The sequence below is a fragment of the Petaurus breviceps genome, unplaced genomic scaffold, assembly GCF_028583685.1.
Source record: "Petaurus breviceps papuanus isolate PSGF00001 unplaced genomic scaffold, PetGlider_PUasm1.0 186, whole genome shotgun sequence".
Taxonomy (NCBI): domain Eukaryota; kingdom Metazoa; phylum Chordata; class Mammalia; order Diprotodontia; family Petauridae; genus Petaurus; species Petaurus breviceps.
In genome coordinates, this window is record NW_027185798.1 from 33,446,599 (window position 1) to 33,454,902 (window position 8,304).

The window sequence follows — 8,304 nt, forward strand, 5'->3', positions numbered from 1 at the left end:
GCTGCAGCTCTGATTGGATGCAGCTCGGAGCGCGGCGTGCGTTTCACCCCGGGGGGGAACGGTGAATACAGAGGGTACCGTAATGTAGCGTGTAGCGCAGGGGATCACCTTCACTACAGTAGCAATCTCAATAGGGCTTATTTTTGGGGGCGGGCTTATTTTAGAGAAATCTTACACAGTAAGGGGAGGGCTTATTTTCAGGATAGGTCTTATTATCGGGGAAACACGGTATGTGTTAAGTGTCTGAGCCTGCATTTGAACTCAGGTTCTCCTGACTCCAGGGCCAGTGCTCTGTTCACTGCACCACCTAGCTGCCCTGTCTTCCTCTTTTTCTGGACATGTTCCACTTTGTCAATGACCTTCTAAAAATGTGGTATCCAAAACTGCACTCTGACAAGGTCAACCAGAATACTATTCTCTGAATATGGTCTGACTGAGAAAGTGTAAAAATATTGTCATCTCCTTTGCTCTAGACACTTCGAATTTATTAATTTAGTAGCTTTTTTTGGGCGGGGGGAAGTGCTATGACACATTGATGAGCTTGTAATTCATGGCCTGATGGGAAGTCTATATGGGAAATCAGCCCCAGAAATAGGAGTACCTCTTTAAAATGATGTTCTGACGACCTAAACGGAAAAAATTCTGATGATAGGGAATTGCTTTTTCCTCCCCTTAATAGTATTTTATGTTTTCCAATTATATGTAAAGACAGTTTTTTTTTTAAAGCAATAGGGGTTAAGTAACTTGCTCAAGGTTACACGGCCAGTTATTTCTGGGTGTGGTGCTGAGTATCTGAGGCCAGATTTGATCCAGGTCATCCCGACACTGGAGCCGGTGCTCTTACTCACTGAGCCACCTGGCTGCCCCTATAAAGACAGTTTATAACATTCATTTTTTATAAGATTTTGAGTTCCAAATTTTTCTCCCACCTTCCCTCCCTTCCCCCCTCCCTGGGGGCCATCTCCAATCCTCTTGACCTATATCTTGCCACTGGACCCAGATGACTCCAGAGGAGAAAGGAAGGCTGGTAGCCTTGCACAGCTTTCCTTCACTTAAATCCAATGCATTTGCAAGTCATGGCATCAACTTCTTGATGTCAAGGTCCTCTTTGAGAATGAGAGAGAAACAACAACCATCCCTCCCCAAGACCACAAGCCATCTAATATAGGTCATACATGTACAATAAACATGTTTCCCCATTAGTCATGTTGTGAAAGAAGAATCAGAACAAAAGGGAAAAAGCCACAAGAAAGAAAAAACAACAAAAAAAGCAAAAGTGGTCTGCTTCCCTTGGCATTCAGACTCCATAGTTCTTCCTCTGGATGTGGATGGCATTTTGTATCCTAAGTCTTTCTGGAATCATCTTGGATCATCGTATTGCTGAGAAGAACTAAGTCTATGCTAGCTGATCATCCCACAGTATTACTGTTACTGTGTACAGCGTACTCCTGGTTCTGCTCACTTCCCTCAGCATCAGTTCACGTAAGTCCAGATTTTTCTGAAATCCCTGCAGTCATCATTTCTTAGAGCATAATAGTATTCTATTACATTAATATACCACAACTTCGTTCAGCTATTCCCCAAATGATAGGTATCCCCTCAATGCCCAATTCTTAGCCACTACAAAAAGAGCTGCTAGAAATATTTGTGTACAAATAGGTTCTTTGCACACACACGCACACACACACACACACTTTTAAATCTCTTTGAGATACAGACCTAGTAGTTGTACAGCTTGTATCAGCAATGCCATATTCACAATGCCTATGGAGATTACAGATATGCTGATATAATTATCCATCACAAAATACATCATGCTAGCCATATGGGGGAATAAACTAGAAAATTTATTAAGATACCAAAAGACTGAGTCCCAAAACCACAAAGTGAAAGCCATCAGAGTAGTTATGACATTGGCACAGGTAGATAAAGTAGAAAGCACCCACATTTTCAAGCCTTTAAAACAGAACAGGCTACCTCAGGCAAAGGTCCTCCTCTCCCCACTCACAGCAACCACCCAGCATCCTGGAAGCACACTCCCAGCAGCTCTGGCCCCTGGCAGTCCTCAGCAGGAGTCCTTAGCAGAAATTCTGGCTAACTCAAAAAGGACTTCGCGCTGCCGCTGCCTCTGCCGTCGTCGCCACCACTGCCAGCCACCGCAGGAACTCTAGTTTGGCTTCTACTTCCTCTTGCTCCTCCCCTTCCTGCTATGTCAGCAAGTCCAATGGGGCATGGAAGATCTTTAAATCCCATAACCCTTACACAAAGGGTATGTACAGTTTTATAGTCCTGTGGGCATAGTTCTAAATTGCTCTCCAGAATGGTTGGATCATTTCACAATTCTGCCAACAATACATTAGTATCCCAGTTTTCCACATACCCTCCAACATTTATCATTTTTCTTTACTGTCACATTAGCCAACTGATAAGCATGAGCTGGTACCTCAGAGTTGTTTTAATTTGCATTTCTCTAATCAATAGTGATTTAGAGCATTCTTTCATATGACTATAGATAGCTTTAATTTCTTCATCTGAAAACTGCCTGTTCATATTCTTTGACCATTTATCAATTAAGGAATCACTTGTATTTTGGGAAATTTGACTCAGTTCTCTACATATTTGAGAAATGACGCCTTTATCAAAAAGACTGGTTGTAAACATAGTTTCCCAGCTTTCTGGTTTCCTTCTAATCTTGGTTGTATCGGTTTTGTTTGTGCAAAATCTTTTTAATTTAATGTAATCAAAATTATCCATTTTGCATTTCATAATGTTTTCTATCTCTTGTTTGGTCATAAATTCTTCCCTTCTCCATAGATCTGCCAGGTAAACTATTCCTTGCTCTCCTAATTTGCTTATGGTACCACCTTTTATTCTAAATCATGTACCCATTTTTGCTGGGGAATTGTTTAAAGAGATAAATGTAGATGTATAGGGACCTCAATAACCAGCTTATATTTTTTTTATTTTTTCTTAAGTGTGTTGTACATTAAAAAATTATTGATATCTTTTGTTGGCCAACTTTCTTTTTAAAGAAGTGTACAAAGAGTGAAGTGAGCAGAACCAGGAGAACATTGTACACAGTTATAGCCACATTGTGCAATGACTAACTTTGATAGACTTAGCTTTTCTCAGCAATGCAAGGCTCTACAACAACTCCAAAAGGTTCATGATGGAAAATGCTATCCAAATCCAGAGAAAAAACTATGGTGTCTGAATGCAGCTTTGATCTCTCTTTTTTTTGGTTTTGCTTTGTTTTGTTTCTTCTTTTTTGTGGTTCATCCCATTGGTTCTTTTTTTTTTTTTTGGAGGGCAATTGGGGTTAAGCAACCATCACATAGCTAGGCTTTTGTGTGTGTGTGTTCAGTGTCTGAGGCTGAACTTGAACCAGGTCCTCCTGACTCCAGGGCCAGTGCTCTATTCACTGTGCCACCTAGCAGCCCCCAATCCCATTGGTTCTTTTTTGGGGGGAGGGCAATTGGGGTTAAGTAACTTGCCCAAGGTTACAGGGCTAGTTTTTGTGATAAGTGTCTGAGGGCAGATTTGAACTCAGGTCCTCCTGGTTCCAGGGCTGGTGCTTTATTCACTGTGTCACCTAGCTGCCCAATCCCATTGGTTCTTAATTCTTCTTTACAACATGACTAATGTGAAAATATGTTTAATATGAATATATATAGAGCCTATATCAGATTGCATGCTGTCTTGGGGAGGGGAAAGGGGAAAGAGGCAGAGAAAATTTAAAACTCAAAAGCTTGTGAAACTGAATGTTGAAAACTAAAAATAAATAAATTAATTTAATTTTAAAAAGTATACAAAGACTCAAGAAAGCTGGTGATGATAGATACAAAAACATATGTTCATGTAAGATTCATGTCAAGAAGGTTAAAAGTTGGTATGAAATACTCAGCCTACAGCATTTGTGTTTTTTGTTTTAAGCTATATTTGGAGCCATTTTGGACAGATTCCCTATATTGCACTTATGGATGGACATGGACAAGAATCTCACAGGATGGTCAGGCATGAATGAGTTTTGATTTGCATTGTTGGAATGAAGTCAGTGAGATCACCAATCTAGTTGAGTATTTGAGCATTCAGAAAATAAGCAAATCTGAGGAAACACTGTTCTGGGTGGATGGGACAATGATAACAGAGCAAGGAAAGAAGGTAAGTGGTTGATTCTTGGAAATCATAAAATTGGAACTGACCTTAAAAGTCATCTAAACCTTTTTGTTTTATAGAGGAGGAAACTGAGACCCAAGTTCACATCCGTGACAGTGGCAGAGTTGGAATTCCAATTCAGGGCCTTGATTTCAAAGCCAGAGCTTTTTCTACCTTGCCACACTCTCTTGCTATTTTTTGTTTGTTTATTTTCTCTGCCACTAGAAAAGAAGAAACAAAAATGGCAGATAGGTAGCTGGAACCCAAAGCAAGTAAGAAAATAATGAGAGCAGCTAGCTGCCTTTAATGAGCTCAAGTCACCAGGCTCAAAGACATTATATTCCATGGTACTGAAGGAATTGGCAGATGTCATGACTGAGCTGCTAATCAATCTTGAAAGATCATGGTGGGAGGGGGAAGGAAAAGTGGTTCAGGATTGGAAAAGGGCAAATCTCTCTATTTTTTAAAATGAGATTAGATTAGAGTGTACAAACTCCAGTAATATTAGCTTTGTATAAGAGGGTATGTGAGGGTGGGGAGGTCTATTGAATAAATCAACCATAACCCCCCCACTCAACTAAAGTAATTAATAAGGTCTAAACCTTGATATTTCTATAAGAACATATTAAGACCCAGATCAATCAATTAGTCAAAGACTTTAGACTAGACTCAAAGTCATTTATCAATTGTGAAGTTCTTGAAAACCATTGGATAAAGTGGATTGAAGATGCTCAGGAAGTCTATTTGAATTGGTTAAGGAGACTTAATCACATCCTGTGAACCTTACATAAACCCAACAAGCTAGTTTGGGATTGAGTGTTTTATCTGACCAGCCAAGTGCCTGAAAAAAAATCAAATTGATTCTATTCCATAATTTATTTTATTCTGTACTACCACTGACATCTTTATAACTGCCTAAGATATGTTTTATTGTCCTTGAGTTAAGTTTAGAAGTTTTTAGTTGTTTCCCTGTAAATTACTCGTCTCTAAGTTACATTTAAAAGTTGAGTTTTTCTGTGAAATTGATGTTCTGTTCTTATATGAAGGAAATTTGTCATCTTAGTTCCACTAATTGTCCTTCAAGGAAATCTGCTCTATTATCTCTGTCCTTCAGGGAAGCCTGATTTATTACCTATGTACCACTAACTAATCATGCAAGTGGAAACAACCAATCAGCAACAAGATGGTGGTTGATAACCTCGAATACCCAATCTCCGGCCAATCATATTGTTTTCCCCAACTATGCTGCCACAAGGGTGGCTAGGTGGCACGGTAAATAGGGCTCCAGGCCTGGAGTCAGGAAGACTCATCTTCTTGATGTCAAATCTAACCTCAGACACTTGCTAGCTGTGTGACCCTGGGCAAGTCACTTACCCCTGTTTACCTCAGTTTCTTCATCTGCAAAATAAGCTGGAGAAGGAAATGGCAAACCAATCTAGTACCTTTGCCAGGAAAACCCCAGATTGGGTCATGAAGAGTTGGAGACAAGTGAAAAAATGATATTTAATAATCATATTGTTTTCCCCATCTATAATACTACCTTTAACTGTGGATACTCTTCCCTTTTTCTACAAAAATGATCTGTAAGCTCCACCTCAGGATCTTAGCTATTGATGAGGAAGCCAAACCCTATTGCTTGGCAAATTTGTGCTTTGCTAATAAATTGATCATACTCAGAACTTTGTGCCTCAGTTTACCTTGATTTCAATTATGACATACCCAAGAGGGGTTAAGGGGGAAGAGACAAGCAAGTCTTGATCTCCCCCCAGTCCCACTTTGACCAGGTGAGGACTTTGTGAACTTTGGAGGGTTAGAGGCTTCAGGTTTCTAATTCTTCTTAACAGCAGCAATTGACCCACTGAGGAAAGGCAACTTCAAAGAATCTATAAGGAAACCAGCAGAAAGAGTACACCCAATCTAAAGGGGAATATTTCAGACTCAAGAAAAAGTACTTTTCCAAACTATGAGTTGCCCCTTGGTCACATGTATTCTCTAAGCTTGGACCCATTCTCCCCTGGACTCTATATATACCAGTGGCAGGGTCTATCACAGATTTTCTAGGGATGTTTTATATCAGATATTCTTACCATAACACCTTAGTAAAATGCTGACTGATAATCATTGGGTGAATCACACTGATAGGAGATTGGAAGCATTTAAGACTATCCCCTTGAATTATGAATACACATGTAATAGCTATCCTCTGAAGATATGAATTGTCATTTTAAGGGGTTAGAATAGTTGGGATGGTTGCCCTGAGCATGCGCTACACTAGCAAAATTCTAGTATGTAATGCTAAAGGTAATAAATATTAAAGAGGTTAGCAAACACCCAGAAAAGGAAAGGGAGAAGCATGTCTCTGCTTGGTTTCAACTCTACAATCATCATACTCCATTCCCACCCTCCAGGATAAGCTCATCACCTGGCATTTCATCATCAAGGAGGCTGATTCAACTTTAACACTACATACACCTCCTCAGCACCCTCAGTTGCCTCTTTCCTGTGATTGGTGGGTGGAGCAATAAATTCCTCCCAAAGTCTCCCTTTATAGAGGGCTTAGAATTGTCCAATTAACTTCATTTCATATCAGCATCTCTTCTTGGTTTTGATTCTAAGAGCTTCATGCTCCCATACTGGGTACCTTCTGTTGCCGCACCACCTTTTCATCTTCCTTTTGTGCATTGTCATCCCCCATTAGACTGTACCTTGAGGACAGGGACTGTCTCTTTCTATTTCGAATCTCCAATGCTTAGCACAGTGCCTGGTACTTAACAAATGCTTACTGACTCTTTACTATTGACTAATATGGCTTCATCAAGAATGTGATACCACAGACATTTCTGATCAGAGCCAATGGGTTGATCTGCCATTCTTGACTATGCTTATTCATTCTGAAGAGGTTTAGGTTGGGGGGGGGGTGTTGTTTTTTTAGGTTTGGAAGGAAGAGGCTAGTGATAGAGAGTCAAAAAAGAAGGATACAAAGAAAACAAGGTCATTGAAATGTTTATGAAAATGCACAGGAGAGAACAGTAAGAAATTCAGAGAGAGAGAAACTGAATACCTTTGAAATTCATATATCGAATTAATCATGTACTTTAAAAAAGTGTCCATAATAGAGATGTGGTTTTAGAAAACATCCCATTTTTATTTTCCACGTACATGGAAATGGTTGTGTTTATTTGTATTTGTCATTTTCAGAATAACAAAAATAAAAAAGCATACAAAAAAACCCCCAAACCCTAAAACCCCTAACCCAGGTCATGCCAGGTAAGACTCATTTTGTTTATTGATAAGGTTATTGGACTGGTAGACCAGGGCAATGTTGTAGAATTCTTTACCTAGACTTCAGCAAAGTTTTTGACACACTATCCTGTGGACAAGATGGAGATATATGGGCTTGAAGAGAATATAGTTGAGTGGTTTCAAAACTGGTTGAATGACTAGACCTAAAGAGTAGTTATTAATGGTTCAAAGTTAAGTTGTAGGAAGGTTTCCAGTGAAGTGCTCCCTCCCCTCACCCCCATCTGTCCTTGGCCTTGTACTGTATAATTTTTTTTAAATCAGTGATTTGGATAAAGCCATAAATTCATAGCCATAGCATACTTATTAAAATCTCAAATGTCACAAAACTTGGAGGCATAGCTAAAAAGTCTGGTGGTTTCCTCCTTCATTAGAGGTTTTTGAAGGACACTTGTTCAGAATATCATATAAGAGCCTCTAAGTTAGCTATGAGTTGGACTAAAGAGCTTCTGATATCTTTTCTAACTCTCAGATTTTTGTAAAAACTCTTTTGCATGGACTCTTTACCTTGGAGTCCCATAGGATAGAGGGGGAATTTGCACCCAAGTCCCCTGACACCAGAGCCATGCCCTTTTTGCTGTATCACAGATCTTCCCTTTGGAGTGGGTCTCCTTTACCAAGACTGGGTATGCTGACGCTGTTTCCTCCTCCACATAATTTAATCTTCTCTGGTCTCAGTTTCTTCATCTGTAAAATGAGGAAAGAACTAGATGACTTCTGAGATCCTTTCCAACTTCAGATCTATGATTCCAGGACTTTGGAGAGATCTCCAACAACAGCTGCCAATCACACTGATTAAACTTTACCAAAAGCAAATACGGAGAAGAAACGGGCCAAAATTAAGAGATG